The sequence below is a fragment of the Mesoplodon mirus genome (genome assembly GCF_964341445.2).
Source record: "Mesoplodon mirus genome assembly, contig: HAP1_SCAFFOLD_1557, whole genome shotgun sequence".
NCBI classification, from domain to species: Eukaryota; Metazoa; Chordata; class Mammalia; order Artiodactyla; family Ziphiidae; genus Mesoplodon; species Mesoplodon mirus.
In genome coordinates, this window is record NW_028294628.1 from 31,926 (window position 1) to 51,192 (window position 19,267).

The 19,267-nt window shown below is 39.0% G+C and overlaps 1 pseudogene across 1 annotated transcript; it reads left to right on the forward strand.

Moving 5' to 3' along the window:
* Nucleotides 1-9,931: 9,931 nt before the first annotated feature.
* LOC309798069 (ferritin light chain-like) lies at nt 9,932-10,545 on the forward strand (annotated as a pseudogene). Its single transcript has one exon. The product of its transcript is annotated as a ferritin light chain-like (transcript).
* The last annotated feature ends 8,722 nt before the right edge of the window (nt 10,546-19,267 follow it).

Below are 19,267 nucleotides of genomic sequence, written 5' to 3' on the forward strand. Positions count from 1 at the left end.
ATACCTAGATCAATATCCATATCTATATAAAGATAGAGAAAGAGAGAGATATTTTAAACAATTGGTTCACACAATAATAGAGGCTTGGTCAATTCAAAATCTGCAGGTTAGGCTGTCTAGAGACTCTAGGAAGAGTTGCAGTTCAATTTCTGTAAGTCTTCTGGCAGAATTCCTTTTTGCGACAGGGAGGTCAGTCTTTGTTTTATTAAGAGTTTCAACTGATTGGATGAGGCGCACCCATACTATGGAGGATAATCTGCTTTACTCAAAGTCCAACACCAATTTAAATATGAATTTCATCCAAAAACACCATCACAGAGACTACCCTGGTGGCACAGTGGTTAAGAATCCGCCTGCAAATGCAGGGGACACAGGTTTGAGCCCTGGTCTGGGAAGATCCCATGTGCCGTGGAGCAAATAAGCCCGTGCACCACAGCTACTGAGCCCGTGCACCTAGAGCCCATGCTCTGCAACAAGAGAAGCCACCACAATGAGAAGCCTGCACACCACAACAAAGAGTAGCCCTCGCTTGCTGCAAATAGAGAAAGCCCACGTGTGACAACGAAGACCCAACGCAGCCAAAAATATCAATCAATAAATAAATAAAAATTGTAAAAAACACGAAAACACCATCACAGAAATATCCAGAATAATATCTGACCAAATAACTGGGCATGGTGGCCCAGACAAATTGACATAGAAAATTAACCACCTAAGCCATAGTTTTGTGATCTTTTACTGAGAAATTTGACTTATCTGAACTATTTTGATAACTGGAAGATACCGTCTAGAGGTAACACCCTCAGGTTTTTACATGGTAGGCAGCAGAGGGAAAGAGCCCATTTGTCCAGTCAGATGACACCTAAAGGATAAAATTCTGTCTTCTCTTTCCAACCCACAAGGATGAATGCCAAAAGTACATCACTTATATCTGCTTTAGCTAACATAGGATAGGTCTGGAACAGACCTATGCTCCCAGTAAGCCTCATGAAATGCTGTTTCATTAAGGGGAGACTTTACTTGCTAAGATTAGAAGCAAAAGAGGGTGGTGGATGAAACACTGCCCAAGGATATAAGTTCATGCAAGGAAGCAGGAGAGAGAATGGGTATCCGAAGATGTGTGCTCTAAGCCAACACTAATTCCACAGCATCAGGTTATAATTCAGGGAGCACAAGTGCTGGGGGTTTTTTCCCCCTCTTTTTTCCCCCAAAGAGGGACAAATCAAGCATACTGACAAAGGAAGAGCATTAGTTACCACAGATAAATTCCTTTTTAGAGGTGATCTCGCAAATAATTTGGCTCAGTGTAGACTATGATTTGGTTCCAAAAACCATAAGCTAGAGCATTTCATTCCAGGTCCCTCCTCAAATATCCATGATAGGTAGAAATTTGGCATCAGTAGTTCTTGAAATCTCCCCAGGTGATTATAATATGCAACCAGGGCTGAGAATCTGGAGATGTAGAGAGAATTTAAATTCAACTTTAGTTAAACAGTAAAACAAGCTCTGACTCTACTGGCTGGAGCTAGAAAAGGATATGCATTTACTGGGATGAGAAGATAAAGAAAACCAGGGAGTAAATCAAATGCTTTACACCTGTGCTTAGCTAATTGTTACTCAGATAATTCAGACAATCTTACAGCACCTGAACCCTGAAATTCCTTAGTTCTGTTTAAAAAAAAGGAACTCTTCAAGTAACTGAACTCTGAGAATCATGTAAATCATAAAGAAAAAGAAGAAATCTTATTTTTTGAATTAGTTGATTTCATGTATACTGTTTCACTTTCATGATGTTAACTAGTTTAGCTTTCTTTCCATTTTATGTTTGAGGAAAGTAAGGCTTTAAAAATCTCAGTAATTTTCTCAAGGTCACTTGTTAAGGGTGTGGTAGGGAGCATAATGGCTCCTAAAAATGCCCTCACCCTAATCCCTAGAACCTATTAATATGTTCCCTTACATGGTGAAGAGGACTTTGCAGATATGACTGAAGTTATAGACCTTGAGATAGAAAGATTATCCTGGATTACCTCATGGAACAAATCTAATTGCATGAGTCCTTAAAAGTAGAAAACCATTCCCAACTGTAGAAAGAGAAAGAGAGAGATGTCCTAATAGAAGCAGAATCAGAGAGATTCAACATTTTGGGCTTTGTAGGTGGAGAAAGGGGACTCTGAGTCAAGGACTACAAGTGACTGCTGGAAGCGGATAAAGTCCAGGGAACAGAAACACCCCTAAGAGCCTCCAGAAAAGAATGTAGCTCTGCCAACACTTTCTTTTTCTTTTTTAACCATCTATATTGGAGTATAACTGATTTACAATGGTGTGTTAGTTTCTGCTTCATAACAGTGAATCAGCTATACGTATACATATATCCCCATATCTCCTCCCTCTTGCATCTCCCTACCACCCTCCATTCCCGATCGCACCCCTGTAGGTGGACACAAAGCACAGAGCTGATCTCCCTGTGCTTTGCGGCTGCTTCCCACTAGCTATCTATTTTACATTTGGTAGTGTATATATGTCCATGCCACTCTCTCACTTCATCCCAGATTACCCTTCCCCCTCCCTGTGTCCACAAGTCCACTCTCTATGGCTGCGTCTTTATTCCTGCCCTGCCCCCTAGGTTCTTCATAACCATTTTTTCTTTTTTTTAGATTCCATATATATGTGCTAGCATACGGTATTTGTTTTTCTCTTTCTGACTTACTTCACTCTGTATGACAGTCTCTAGGTCAATCCACCTCACTACAAATAACTCAATTTCATTTCTTTTTATGGCTAAGTAATATTCCATTGTATATATGTGCCACATCTTTATCCATTCATCTGTAGATCCTGCCAACACTTTTACTTTACTCAATTGAGACCAATGTCAGACTTGTAAGGTAATAAATCTACATTGTTTTGAGTCACTATATTTGTGGTCATTTGTATGAAAGCAATAAAAAACTATTACAGGGGTCCTACAGGAGCCAGGCTATATATTTATACTTAAGTATTTCTGAAATGAATTTAACCTTGTGATTGACAGCAGCTTCCAAGGGATCCCACCACACACCTGAGGCAAAAGCAGCCTAATACAAAGCAGTGACAGCAGCAGGTCACTGCCCCACACTTGGGGTAGAGGGGGACTCGATCTACTGTAGCAGCAGCATAGCCTGAATGGGAACCCATCCTCCTGTGGCACTAGTCCCATCAACATTAGTCTAATCTGCTAGCACCTGCTGCGCCAACAGGCCCAACATATACAAACCCTCCAACTCAGCAGCATTAAGTGAGCCAGACTCAGTGTTTCCTGAAACTCATATTCAAAGGCACTGGAAAGCCCAGATATCACCTAATGTTATGAAAACATTAAAAAAAAAAAACAATAACAGAAGACTGGGAACTTCAGAAAGAAAAGGGGAACAATGGAATGGGTGAAAACAAATGGGGTATATATAAGAGACTATCATTAGCCTCATGAGTTTCTTAAATACTATCTGATGGTCAAAGCAAATATTATGACACCATCTGATGTGGTTCTCAATGTAGAGAAAGGAAATACTACAGAAAATCATACTTTAAAACTGGGGAATATTAAGAGACTAAATGGAAGTAAAATTTTGGAACTTCACTTGAAGTAATAAAACACTGATTCCAGTAGGCTATGGTAAGTTACATATGTATACTGTGATGCCAAAAGCAACCACTAAGAAAACTATACAAACAGTATACACAAATGATTATAAATAAAGTAAATTAAAATGGACTTATTAAAAAATGTTTAAGTAACCCACCAGGCAAAATAAGAGAAACACAGGATTGAGAAACTAAGGTAAAAGACAAAACAAAAAATAAAATGGTAGACCTAATCTTTAACATAGCAATAATTACATTAACTGTAAATGATCTAAATAACCAAGTCAAAGACAGAGATTGGAAGAGTAGGTTAAAAATTCACAAGCATGATCCAACTATATACTGTCTATAAGAAGTTTACTTTAAACATCATGATATAGGTAGTTCAAAGTAAAAGGAAGATAATGATATATCATGTGAATGTTAATCAGAAAAAGTAGGAATGGCTATATTAATATCAGATAAAGTCGACTTCAGAGCAAAGGAAATTATTAGGGGCAAACAGGGTCATTACATAAAGATAACAGGAATAATCCACCCAGATGACCTAATGATACTAAATGTGTGTGCACCCAACAACAGAACTTCAAAATACATGAAGCAAACTCTGAAAAAAGTAGTAAAAGGAGAAAATTTTAAATCCACAATTATTATTTGAGACTTCAGCACAGCAATTTATAGAACTACCAGAGAGAAAAATCAGCAAGAATATGGAAGAAATGAAAACATCATCAATCAATAGGATATAACTGACATTTAAAGAACACACTCAGTAACAGCAGAATACATATTCAAGTGTCCATGGAATATTCACTCATATACTATATACTGGGCAATAAAAAGAACCTTAGCAGATTTAAATTGTAATGTGCCTAAGTGTTGGATGCTAAGACTCAGAGGATTTCTTATTTCTTTCATTTATATATTCATAAAAAATTAGCAGATTTAAAAGAATTAAAATCATAGAGTATGTTCTCTAGCCATAATGGAATCAGACTAGAAATCAATAACAGAAAGACAACAGGAAAATCTTCAATCATGTGAAAACTAAACATCACAATTCCAAATAACTCATGGGTAAAAAAGACAGCACCAAGGAAATATTTTTTAATGCATAGAATAAAAGAAAATGGAGATATAACAGATCAAAGTTTGCAGAATGAAGTGAAAGCAATGCTGAAAGGGAAGTTTATAGCACTAAATTGGGAAAGAAAGTAGTTCAAAGCAATAATCTAATTTTCTATATTACAACAGTAAAAAAGGAAGAGGAAAAAAAACACTAAACAAGCAGAAAGAAGGAAATAATAAAGATGAAATAGAAATCCATGAAACTGAAAACAGGAAAATAGGGGGGAAAATCAATGAAACAAAAGGCTGGTTCTTGGAAATAAACAATCGAATCAATAAAGATCTAGCAAGACTGATAAAGATAAAAAGATGGATGGCACAAATCACAGATATCAGAAATGCAACCAGGGATACCATGACATATCCTGCAGGTTAATGAGGAACAAGTTGTTATGAGCAAGTCTACACTATAAATTCAAAAATGTAGGTGAAATGGGCCAATGCTTCTACACTCAAAACTACCAAAACTCAGCCAAGATGAAATAGATAATCTCAATTTTCCTGTAACCATTAGAAACACTGATTTTTCATTTAAAAACTCCCAAAAGGAATATTCAGGCTTAGATATTTCACTTTTACCCAAGACATAAAGAATTAACACCAACACCAATTTTACATGATTTGATAAGAAAGAGAAGTAGAAGGAACAGTTCCTAATTAAATTTATGAAGCCAGTATTACCTTGATACCAAAACTGGACAGGAATAGTATAGAAAGAAGAAAACTACAGACCAATATTTTTTATGAAATTGGCTGTAAAAATCCTCTGCCAAATATTAGCAAATTAAATCCAGAAATATATAAAAAGAATAATATACCATGACCAAGTGGCATTTATTCTAGTTATGCAAAGTTGGTTAAATATTTGAAAATCAGACAATGTTATCCACCATAACCAATAGATTAAAGGGAAAAGTCATGTGATCCTATCCAATAATGCAGAGAAAGCACTTGACAAAATCCAATCTCATTCATGATTTTAAAAAAAGAAGGAAAAAGAACTCCAAGCAAACTAGGAATAGAAAAGGAACATACTAAAACTCATAAAGATGATCTACAAACAACCTATACCGACATTATATTTAACTGTGAAAGACTGAATGCATTCTCTGTAAGATCAGAAACAAGGCACGGATATCTGCTCTCACCACTTTTATTAAATATATTACTGGAGGTTCTAGTAAGAAAATAAAGCAAAAATAAATAAATACATACATTTAAAAGTTAAATTTTTAAAAAGTTCATTTAAAAGATAAAAGGACTATTCCTACTATGTTGAATAGGAAGGAATATATCCTACTGAATGTTGAAGAGTAATATATCCTATTATATTGACTAAGGAAAAGTAAAACTGTCTGTGTCTGAAGATGAGATGATAATCTAAATGGAGAAAATACCAAGGAATCCACAAAAAGCTTGAGAAATAATATTAGTTTGTAAATGTTTTAGAGTACAAGATCAACACAATTTTATCACATTATATATTAATAACAAATGTGTAGAAGCTTAAATTAAAATATGTGATGCCATTTACAACTGACCTAAATAAGTACTTAAATACAAGCCCAAGAAGACATTTATAGGACCTCTATACTGAAAATTACAAAATGCTGATGAAGAAAAATTTTAAAGTCCCAAACAAATAGGGAGACATACCTTGTTCATGGATTAGAGAACACAACATAATAAAGATGTCAATTCTCCCCAATTTAAGAGGCTTAACACAATTACTCTTAAAATGCCCTCAAGGTTTTTGCGGATATAGACAAGGTTTTTCTAAGATTTATATGGTAAGAAGAGGCTGAAGAATAGCTAAAACAATTTGTAAAGGAAGATTAAAATGGGAGGAATTAATCCACCCAATTTCAAAACTTTGCAGTAATTTTGGAGGGTAGATACATAGATCAATGGAATGGAATAGAGAACCCAGAAATAGACTGACATAAATACATTTAACCTGATTTTGACAGCAGTGCAAAAGCTATCAAGGAAGAATAGACATTTCAAAAAATGGTACTGAAACAGTTGGTCATCCCTCGACAAAAACAAAAAATGAACCTTAACCTAAACCTCCACACCTTACACAAAAATTAAATCAAAGTGGATCATAATCTTAAATGTAAAAGCAGGACATTTTTAGAAAAAGAAATAGGAGAAAATCTTTGGCATCTAGAACTAGGTGAATAATTCTTAGACTTGACACCGAAAGTATGATCAATAAAAGCAAAAACTGATAAATTGGATCTCATCAAAATGAGTAAAAAATGCTTCATAGAAGATCCTTTTAAGTGGATGAAAACTCAAATTACACAGTGGGAAAACATATTTGAAAATCCCATATGAGACAGATGACTTGTATCTATAATATACAAAGAACGCTCCAAACAACTTAAAAAAATCCAACTAGAAAATAGGCAGAAGACAGGAACAGACATTTCGTGGAAGAGCATATACACATGGCAAAGAAGCCCATGAAAAGATGCTCAACATCATTAGCATTAGGGAAATGCAAATTAAGACCATAATGAGATATCAGAGAATAACTAAAATTATAGTGACAACATCAAATGCTGGCGAGTACGTAGAAAAGTTATATCACGTCACTGGTGGGAAAATAAAATGGTTTAGCCACTCTGGGAAACAGCTTGACAGTCTCTTTTAATCCTAAAAGTAGATTCACCCTACAACGCAGTACTTGTACTCTTGAGCATTTATCCAAAAGAAACAAAAACTTAATTAAGTTCCCACAGAAACTTACACATAAATGTTCATAGCAGTTTTATTTATAATAGCCCAAAACTGGCAACTACCCAAATGTCTTTCAATGGATGAATGTTGAAACAAATTGTGATAAAATCTTATGATAGAATACTATGGAGCAACAATAAGGAACAAATTATTAATATATGCAAAAATTAAAATGAACTTCAAGGGAATGATGCCGAAGAAAAAATTTTTAGAAGCCAATCTCCGAAGATTAAGTAATTCATGATTATGTTTACATATTATTCTTAAAATAACAAAACTGAAAAAAAAATAACAAAACTGTGGAGATGGAGAACAGATTAGAAGTTGCCAAGGGTTAGAGATGGGGGTAGAAGGTACAGTGGGGAAACTTTGTGAGGTTTTTGTGGTCCCAGTACAAATAATACAGCACTCTTGGTTTTAATCCCTAAAGATGTTTAAAAACAATTCCTAATAAGAGGTGTCCAGATATTTAGCAATGGCAGCAGATTACAGGTATAGCTCCCCAACATGACAACTTCAAAAGAGATTGTACTAATTCAATGCATATGTTAATTTTAAAAAGGCCAGTCACAGTACTTAAATGGTATATATCTTAACGATATTTTTCTAAGTATGTAGCTATACCAGATGGACTAGCAGGATTTTCTGTACATTCAATCTTATTTAAGACAGTAAATCTTATAATAAGAGAGTTAAAAAAAGAGAAAGAAAAAACAACACACCTCAACTACAGTTGGATATTCTCATAGGAAGATGAGGTGAAAAAAGTAGCAGTGGTTCAAAAGCTTAAGCAGTGGCACCTAAATTTGGCTGCATATTAGAATCATCTGAAGCACTTTTTAAAAACCCTCACACTGACTGTTGGTCATTCTAGACCAATAAAATAACTTTAAATCTCCTCAGATGATGCCAGTGTCTAGCCAGAACTGAGAACCAGCGGACTAAGCAGAAGGGGATGTTTCTACAAAGATTTCTTAACAATAAGTCCTTTCACCCAATCAGATTTACCTTCCCACAAAGGGGTAAAGAAGGCTAGATGTTGTCCATACTTGCTTAGCTTTAATTAGCACTTGTGACTTGCCCAAATCCTAGATCATGTTTCCCCTAAATTTCATGTTATTCCCTAAGTTTTTCAAATCCAGGGCTAAGGGGTTTGCCAGGATGAGATTTTAAGTGTTCACACAGGGGAAGTCCCTGGCAAACCAGGACAGCGGTCACTCTACATTGAATTGTAAAGCATCCTAAATAACCCTGCCACTGCTCCCAGATACTAGTCTGTGCCAACCAGTGGAGAAAAGGCATTCTCCATTACTACCACGGCAAATGCTGCTGTACTTGCCTTGGCTACTCCCTATCTTTTCCAGGCGTCACTCCCCTTCACCTGCTGGTGGACGCTTTGGCCAGCTGACAATGCAGATATTTTCAAACTTTAAGGTGAATAAAAATCATATGGAGGGCCTGTTATAACAGAGATCACTGAGCCCCACTAGAGTTGCTGATTCCACAGGGCTGGGATAGGGCCCTAAAACTTGAATATCTGACACATTATCAGGGGACGCTGGTAAAGCTGGTCAGGTTGTTACCGAATGCAGGTTCGTGTGTCTGAAGCACAGTGAGGCCAAACAAACCTAAAGGTTGGAGTCTGGAGAAGAGAAAGGTTTATTGCAGGATCGAGCAAGGAGAGGGGTGGTCCGTGTTCCAAAACCCCTGAAATCTCCAAAGGATTTCAGCAAAGCATTTTTAAAGGCCAGGTGAGGGAGGGACATCCCAGGGCATGTGATCAGCTCGTGCACAATCCTCTGACTGGCTGATGTTGAGGCCACAAGACAGGTAACATTATCCATCCTTAGGTGCCAGAAGGTCTGGGGGCTATGTGCTCATGATCATCAAGGAGTTCATTTCTTCCATTGGGTGGTGGTTTTTAGCATCTGAAAACTCAAGAAATATGCCTGAGATACTATTATCTGAGTACTTCAGAGAGAAACTACAATAGAGGATATGGTGATGGGTCTGTCCTAGGAAGGCCCCATAGGGTACTGCTTGGTTACAAGGTGACCATACTTTGAGAACCACTGCTCTAGTGGCTTGGAATGTTAAGAAAGTAATGGAAGAATCCCTTCCCAGATCTAGATTCTAGTATCACCAGCTATTTTGGTGGGAGGAAGGGTAAGTTTTGTCCTTGCTTGGACTTCTTGTTCATTTATATCGAAGCCTATTTGAGGCAGTGCGTTCGGCAGTCCTGCAGATCTGTCTTTTGCTTCAACAGTGTTTGGAATGAACAGACCCAGGGACGCTCCTTGCTCCAGCCCCCGACCACCCTCCAACCTTTCTTCCTTTCGCAACCTTTGGAATCAGACACTCAGCTATCCTCAGCCTCCAGGACAGGCCAACACCATTTTTTGAGCTTAGCTCTTTATCACTGATCAACCACGAGTTCCCAGGTTCGTCAGAGTTATTCCACCGAGGTGGAGGCCGCTGTCCAACGCCTGTTCAACATGCATCTGTGGACACTTACCTCTCTCTGAGTATCTATTTCGACAGCAACAATGGGACTCTGGACAGTATGGGCCACATTTTTCGCCAACTGGCTGAGGAGAAGTGTGAGGGCGCCCAGCGCCTCTTGAAAATGCAAAACCAGTGCTGCGGCCGCGCCCTCTTCCAGGAGGCGCAGAAGCCTTCTCAGGATGAGTGGGGTAAAACCCAGGATGCTGTGGAAGCCGCCATTCTTAGGGAGAAGAATCTGAACCAGGCACTATCGGATCTGCGCGCCCTGGGTCCTGCCCGTGCAGACTCCCAGCTCTGTGACTTCCTGGAGAGCCGCTTCCTGGAGGAGCAGGTGAAACTCATCCAGAAGATGGGCGACCACCTGACCAACCTCCGCAGGCTGGCTGGTCCGCAGGCTGTGCTGGGCGAGTATCTCTTTGAAAGGCTCACCCTCGAGCCAAACAGGAGTCTCTGAAGTCCAGCCGCGTCTGAGGAGACCCTCTGGCGTCAGAGCTTCTGCCTGAAGCCCCGCTCTGCAGCCACTAGGCAGCTTTGTAACCGCCCTGGAGCCCTCTCCCAAGCCTTGGACCAAATGGAAACAATAACGCTTTTTTTTTTTTTTTTTTTTTTTTTTTTTTTTTTTGCGGTACGCGGGCCTCTCACTGCTGTGGCCTCTCCCGTTGTGGAGCACAGGCTCCAGACGTGCAGGCTCAGCGGCCACGGCTCACAGGCCCAGTCACCCCGCGGCACGTGGGATCTTCCCAGACCGGGGCACGAACCCGTGTCCCCTGCCTTGGCAAGCGGACTCTCAACCACTGCACCACCAGGGAAGCCCCAATAACGCTTTTTGCAGAAGGAAAAAAAAGCCTATTTGAAATACAAACAGAATAAAGCGAAAAAAAAGAAATATATACATATATTCACGTTCTTTTAACATATGAATTGCCCCACTTTTTTTTTTGTTTTGTTTTTTGTTTTTTGCGGTATGCGGGCCTCTCACTGTTGTGGCCTCCCCCGTTGCGGAGCACAGGCTCCGGATGCGCAGGCCCAGCGGCCATGGCTCACGGGCCCAGCCGGTCCGCGGCATATGGGATCCTCCCAGACCGGGGCACGAACCCGTATCCCCTGCATCGGCAGGCGGACTCTCAACCACTGCGCCACCAGGGAGGCCCTGAATTGCCCCACTTTATCTGTGTGAAATAAGTTTGTTCCCATTATTGGGCTGGTTCTCAAGCTTTGCTGCTCGTTTGAATTACCTAAAGAGCTTGGAAGAAAAACACTGGTGTCTGGGTCCCAGCCCCAGAGATTTTGATTCAGTAGGTCTAGGGAGGAGCCTGGGCACGGGGAGGTCTCAGAGTTCCCCAGGTGATTCTAATGTGCAGCAACTTTGTGAACCACCTCTTGGCTTCAATGCAGCTAGTCATCAGATATTAAATCTAAGACACATGGACTACTAGTGTGTGAGCTCTGTTGCTAGGTGTATTCCATTTTCTTCCTCCTGGAAGATTCGTGCCAGGGAAAATGATTGATAGTTGTGTTACTTCTCTGAAATGGATGGAAATTTCCAATTAGCGTGAACAGGGGAGGGTGAATGGGTGAATGCAATAAGGTGTATCATTTACGTATTGCCCTATGTGTATGGCTAGAAGCTTTTGCAACTGAGGTCTGCCCTACTTTTCATGCTAATGGTAATGCTTGTCCTCCTAATGCAGCTGTAAACTTTATAAGCCCATAGGTAGACAGCATCACAAAATATTTACCCCTCCCCACTGGCCCACTCTCAAGCTTCACTCCCCTTCCCCAATACACAAATGTACATCAATGCGCTTGAGACCAATATCAACATACTGACCTTCAATTCTTCTACTTTGCAGCTTCCCTCTTCTCAGGAGATGTCAGCATTTAGTGCAAGGACAAATGCTTGCCTCTTGAGGAGTAATGTAGACAAAGCCTCCAAGAGACAAATAGCCCTCAGGGAGGGGGAAAAAGTCTTTCAAAAAGGTTGATGCCCAGAGGAGGCATTTTCAGTCATCTCAGCTTAGAGGTCCAATATCCAAAATTAAAAAGGTTAAAAAAAAGAAGAAGAAAGCAAGGAAGAAAAGAAGGAAACAATTTTCTTATCTCATAGTAATAAGGCAGTTTTCCTTAAAAAAAAGACTTAAGCCTTAAATTCTCTTTCCTAATCAAAATGTGCTTTTCCATCTTTAGACTATTCCTCTTATATCCTGTATTATTCATGATGTTTAATTCTTGAAATAGCACATGGCTGAAAACAGAAGCTAACCTCTTGTTCACTATGAATTAAATCTTCTTTTCCTAGGACCCGTCTACAATGTACAATTTGGGGTTGGCCAAAATAATTATTTTCTCTGAAATATGTTACAGCATTTTGCCTTTTCAATATATAGTTATACAATACATTGTTAACACAACATATTTAATATAGTCAATATAGTAAATACAACTATAACACACATGATATGATGCCACTTTGGTGATTTTCTTCATCCATGTAGTTCTGAAATTTGACAGTATAGTTTTCATATTCTAATGAGCTGAGTATTACCTTTGCAAGGATAGAAAAATAAAATAAACTCATAATATTCTTGGTGGTTTGCCCCTGGGGTGGATTACCATAATGGGGGGATATTTGAGCCTTTCCCCAAGTCATTAAAAATCCTCCAGCGAGCAGCCCCTTGTCCACTCCAGGGAGTGGGGGGAAAGGATCTTTAATCATAATAATCCTGGGGGGAGAAATCTCAGAAATAAGACATCTGCTTCTGTGCCTCGTTGTTTTGCAGAATAGCAATGATTGCCTTAGCAGCTTCTATTGCCATATGTATACAATAAGTAAATGAACAGAAAATTGAATGAACGCATAAAAGAAGGATAAAGCCACCCAGCTAAACAAACCCACTCTCTCACCTGCTGTGCCCCGAAACATGAAAGAAAGAATCACGGGATCATAAGGATTAATAAAATAACAGTCTCTGTTAACAATATTGACAGGAGGTATAAGGATAATTTGTCTGATGTGGGACCAACAGCTTAACTAACTGCTTAATTCTTTTTTTTAAGGGCAATTCATTCATTTATTGTTTAAAGATTGCAAGACAACATCTGAATTTTTGTAGCACAATTTAAATGTTTTACAGAGTAAAACAGAGTATAAGCAGAGTATAATAGCAAAAACAATTAGTTTCCAGTAATATCTATATCTCTATTCAGAATTAAGTCTTCCACAGACATGTAACCTGGAAACAAAAGCCTGTTACAATAAGCAAAGCTTCAACGGAGTGGCTACTTTTCGGGCCAGGGAAAGGTTCATCCCTATAGGAGGATGATGTGCTATGTAAAATGGCTGCAAGGTCACAGCCTTGAGGGCGTTGGAAGTCTAGTATCCTATTCCACATTAAGTAGTTCGGGGAACTTCAAACGTCCGTTCATCTGCAACCAAGCTGGCAACCTTTAACTGATATTTCAAGCAGGTAAGATATAAATGAAAAGAAATTCCTACATTGATGTTCCTTGATTTACACTGTTAAATGGTTCATTAACATGTAATTCTGGCTAAGAATTACATTTGAGACTCCTTGCTCAGATTTTGGTTAACAGTACAAATCTTTCATAAATTCATGTTTTTATTAATCAATAATTTGTCAGCTAGGATACGTTCAGGCATCAGCTGCAACTTCAAAATAGGTGCACTGCCTCAGCGCTTTGGAAAGACATAATCTAAAACACTACTAGCAGACAAAATATCTGTTACTAGACAGCATATGTGCAGTACAGCAAGACAAAAACATATTCATATGTGCCACGGACCAGCCTCAGAAAGAGGATTTCACCGCCCAGGGTCAGAAGGGACGGGGTAAGGAACTGAAGTAGCACCGACGAATGGGGTCAGAAGGACCAAGACAACTGATGGTTGCAAGGCAAGTTTTATTATGCTACAGTTGCAGATTATATAGACTAGAAAAGGGAAGGTTGCCAGACGGTGGTTTACATTATCTAATGACTGTCTCGGCTCAAGGTTAACTTCCCTGGGAGAAAACCCATAAACCCAGAATCATCCAAAATAACCTGCACGTGCAGGGTGGAGACAGATTTGCTTGTCTCATTTTCCATTCTTTCTGATTTCTGGGCCCTGGTGATTTATCTCCCATGGAATGGAACAAGGAGGGGAACAAGTAGGGACAGTCCCTTCGAGCAGCGGCGGCATGCCTGGCATGTCTGTAGCCTGCTCTCAAGGCTGACTGCTTCCCACAGGTCCCCCTTTTTTATTTTTTAAGTTTTGCTGCAAAATAATTCCATGAACCTTAGTGCCGAGAGTAGTATACTGTTGCATGAGGATACGAAACAGACATGAGAAGATTATTATCAATAATAGGCAAATTATGGCCAGGGTAATAAATCCTGACAACCCTCTAGTAATCCACGACTAAGGGTTTAACCACTTTAAATGATCCAGTAAAGTTTGAATTACATCTTCTGGTGAAATATCATCAAGATGTGCATTTTGTATATCCTGAATTTCCGCATTTAATTTCTTAAGATCAAGACTAATATTATTATCTGACCAAACACTCAGCAGATGCATTTTTACTTTTTCCCATTCCCAAATACAGTCATTGTACTTGTAAGGAATAACACAAATCCACGTATACTTTGCATGACAAGCTAAATGCATCCTCAATTTTAATGCTGCCATCTGATCTCCAATCCTCAAAATTGCGTTTTTAAATTCATCTAACTTGTTATTAATCTGTAAATCTATGTGACTTTGTAAAGATTAAGCAAGACTGGTATTTTGAGATAACTGATTAACAAAGTGAGCATGATTAATACTCTGTGAAAGAGCAAGACGGGCCGTAGCCGCGGTAGCAGACAGAGCAGCCAAGGCAAGTAAACTTACTATTAGCCACCCAATAAAGCGTCTCCTTCTCTGCAAGGCTTTGGAGAGTTCCACCCATGCCTGTACTCCCGTATCTTCATACCAAGGTTCTCTCAGATGTACAGGCACCATAACATATATGGGTTGCCTTAGTATAAGCACAGATTGTGTTCCTGCAGAAGGGAACATACAACTGCTAAAAATACAATGAACACAGCTAATATTATATCCTCCTTTGGAAGAATTACCAATGTTAATAGAACCAATCAAAAGTGTATATGGAGGAGCAACACAAGTTATAACAGGTGTATTGGAATATGTTAGAGCTAGTTTCCATATATCCCAGTTCTTTTGAAATGTGATAAACCTATCTATGATGGGAATAGAAGAGAGAAGAATTGACCCCTTGGTATGATCTGTAGTACACCATATTTGGTTATTATTCCAAGATGCATTGCAACATTCAAAATTGGATCCAGCAAAGTTAATGGTCATAAAAGGAGGAAATTGAGTTTTTGATTTTCTGTTAAGAATAGTAACCTTATGTCCAACTATAAGTATCCCTTGTCCTCCAAGTAAATGCTTCACACAGAAATAGTTTCCTGAATCTTCACCTGGAACCTTGGCTACAGTAATAGAGGAATCCCAAAGTGGTGAGGCATATGAGATTCGACCTCTAATATTAATAGCTTGCCCATTTTTATACCAAATGATGGTATCCTTAAGATCCTCTCGTCGGCTGGTAGCCGGGCCTGTAAGAGTAATGTTGGTTCCTGTAAAATGAAGGTTCATGAAAGCAAAACAATGTAATAAATGAGTGATAACATGTTTAGTAGCTTCTCGGGTCTGTGCTGTAGCACAGAGGAAACCAGAATAAGTATCAATAGTGACATGAACAAATTGTAATTTCCCAAAAGACGGGATATGAGTAACATCCATTTGCCATAAATGACTAGGTAATAATCCACGAGGATTAACACCATAATGTGGAACAGGAAGGTGAGGTAAGCACTGTGGGCATTGCTTAACAATTTGTCGGGCGGCTTCACGAGTAAGGGAAAATTCTTTGCGTAACGTAGCCGCCGACTGATGGTGTAAAGCATGCGATTGCTGTGCTGCTTGTGAAGCAGTTTGATCATAACTTACCATGATATGAGGGTGTCCAGGACATGGACCATGAGTATCAACAGTATGAAGATAATGAATGCAATACCTTAGCCATTCTTGACAGCATGACGAACGGAAAGGAGGAGGACGGTAAATTGGGATATGTCCTGCTTTAGGGAAAAGAGGTTGAGGAGGAAGAGGAACTTTAACTTTATTTTTGGGAGGCAAACGCACAGGATAAAGATCACGTGTAGATCGAGTTAAAACATCTGCAGTCGCATTAAGTTTAGACAATGGACCAGGCAAGTTAGAATGAGCACGGATATGCAGAGCTGCAACACGACCATCGTGGGAACGAATAAGCTGTTGAAGCAAACGAAAAGAGGATGATAATTCAGGGTCATTAGTATGTCCTCTGGTCGCAGTCTCCAGAAGAAATAATAAGCTGATAAGATATTTACTATCAGAAAACAAATTAAAAGATATAGAAGGAAAATGTTTAAAAGCCATAATGACAGCATACAGTTCAACACGTTGAGCTGAAGTCAAGGAAGTTTGTTTAATGAGTTTGGTTCCGTCGTCAATGATTACAGTAGCCACTCCTGAAGAAGAACCGTCTGTAAAAACCAAAGGTACATGAGGAATAGGCTGTTGCCTAATTATAGAAGGAAAGATATAACAGTTAACTTTGTCGAATTGGATCAATTTATCAGCAGGGTAATGGCATTCCAAGGCACCTGAAAATCCTGCAAGAGCAAGACCCCATTCATTACTATGTTGAAAAAGCCAATTTTGTTGACTAACTGAATAAGGGATAATAATTTGAGAAGGTTCTATACCCAGAAGTTGTAAGCATCTAGTTCTACCTTGCATTATTAGCTTACTACTAAGTTCAAAATAAGGGTTAATAACCTTAGAGGATGTAGTTTTCATATGAATCCATTCAATAATTCCAACAGTTTGCCATAAGATGGCAGTAGGCACATGAGGTGTTGGGCAAGCAATTAAAGAAATTGGCAGGTGAGTATGCATTCGAGTTAATTGTGCAGAGCTGATAGCTCTATTAACTATTTGTAAAGCTTGAAGTGCTTCTGGAGTCATAGAGCGTGAAGTAGAAGGATTTGAGTCACCTTTAAGAATATCAAACAAAGGCTCTAATTGAGCAGTAGTAAGTTTTAAGGAAGGCCTTGGCCAATTAATATCTCCAAGTAATTTCTGAAAATCCTTTAATGTTTTTAAATTATCAACTCGAATTTGCAGTTTTTGAGGCCTAATGGTAGTGTTATCAATATATTTTCCCAAATAGAAAAATGGAGATTGTCTTTGAATTTTTTCTGAGGCAATGACCAAGCCAAATGATTGTAAGGATTGTTGTAAAAATTGAAAAGCAGTCTCTAATAAAGAAATATTATCTGTGGCTAAAAGTATATCATCCATATAATGTATGAGATATAACATTGGAAACCTTTTTCTCACAGGAGTTAAGGCCTGAGCCACATAGTTTTGGCATAATGTAGGACTATTTGCCATGCCCTGAGGCAATACTTTCCATTGAAATCTCCTCATGGGTTCCTTAAAATTTAAGGAAGGCAAGCTAAAAGCAAAATGTTTTCTATCTTCAGGAAACAAAGGAATAGTGAAAAAAACAATCTTTTAAATCTATAACTAAAAGATGATAATTGTGTGGTATGGCTGTTGGAGAGGGTAGGCCTGCTTGAGGAGCTCCCATTATTAGCATAGTTTTATTAACAGCTCTTAGATCCGGTAATAACCTATATTTTCCAGATTTTTTCTTGGTAATAAAAATAGGAGTATTCCAAGGACTATTGGAAATTTCTAAATGCCCTAATTGTTCCAGTACTAATTGTTCTGCAGCTTCTAATTTCTCCTTTGTGAGGGGCCATTGGCCCACCCATACAGGGTCATCACTCAGCCAAGTAATTGGATCAGCAGTGAGTGGAGGAGAATCCAAGGCCCCTAAGAAAAACACAAACCTTGTCTATCATTTTTTATTTTCACATCAATAGGATAGACAGTTCCTTGTTGATTTGTTCCCAGCCCTTTTGTGGGAAGAAATCCTTGATCCAACATCATATTAGAGACTTGAGAATTTGGACTATAAAGTAATACTCCCATTTCTTTTAATATATCTCGGCCCCAGAGGTTTAAAGGCAGCCTAGGCAAAACATAAGGCTGGAAGTATCCTGAATGGCCCTCACTATCTTGCCATAATAATAACTGACTACTTTGCATAGGAGAAGAACTCTGTCCTATTCCTTGAAGTTCTGTAATAGTAGGACTAACGGGCCAATGTTTATGCCAGTGAATCTGTGTCATAACAGAGACATCAGCTCCAGTGTCTAACAAACCTGAAAAAACCTTTCCATTAATGGTTCATTTCCTTTCTGGACGTTCTTTCCCTACCTTCTGAATCCAGTAGGCAGCATTAGATGATCCAAAAGCCTTTGTGTCTCCCTTTTGATGTTGTAAAATTGGTCCATGAGGTACAAAGGGCAAAAGTAGCAATTGTGCAATTTTATCCCCAGGAGAAATCATTATTATATTTTTAATAGTTTGTGCCATGATTTTTATTTCTCCTTCGTAGTCACAATCTATGACTCCTGGCATAATAGTTAAACCCTTCATGGTGACACCACTTCTTCCCAATAATAGTCCCATCAAACCCTTGGGTAAAGGTCCATAGATGCCCGTAGAGAAGGCCTGAGGACCCATTTCAGGAGTTAATACATATCGGGCAGAGGTACTGTGGTCCAGTCCTGCACTTCCTGCTGTTTCTCTGGAGAGCAAATATATGGAATGTTTTTGTTTTTGGTTAATGTCTGATTGATAGTTTGAGGAGGATACACAGACATTGCCCCTATTATCTATTGGGGCCGGGGAAGGCCCCGGGAGGAGTTTCCCGACAGTGGTGTTCCATCCTTGTGGGCCACTGAGCGACAATCTCGTGCCCAACGTTTTCCCCTTTTGCATTTAGGGCATAAACCAGGGATTTTCTGACCATCTGGAGGGTTTTGAGTAGGGAAGGAAGGACCAGGGTTACAGTGAAAAGATCTACATTCTCCAGCAAAATGACCTGCCTTTCCGCATTTAAAACTAGTCTTTGTTCTCTTTGGATTGTTTTTAAACCCCACTTTAGTTAATGCTGCAGCCATAGCAGCACCCTGTATATAAGCAGGCCCAATGTCTGCACAAAGGCGAATATAATCCTCCAATGTTCCCCGTTTTCTCCAAGGTCGAATCGCAGCCTGTCATGCATTATTAGCG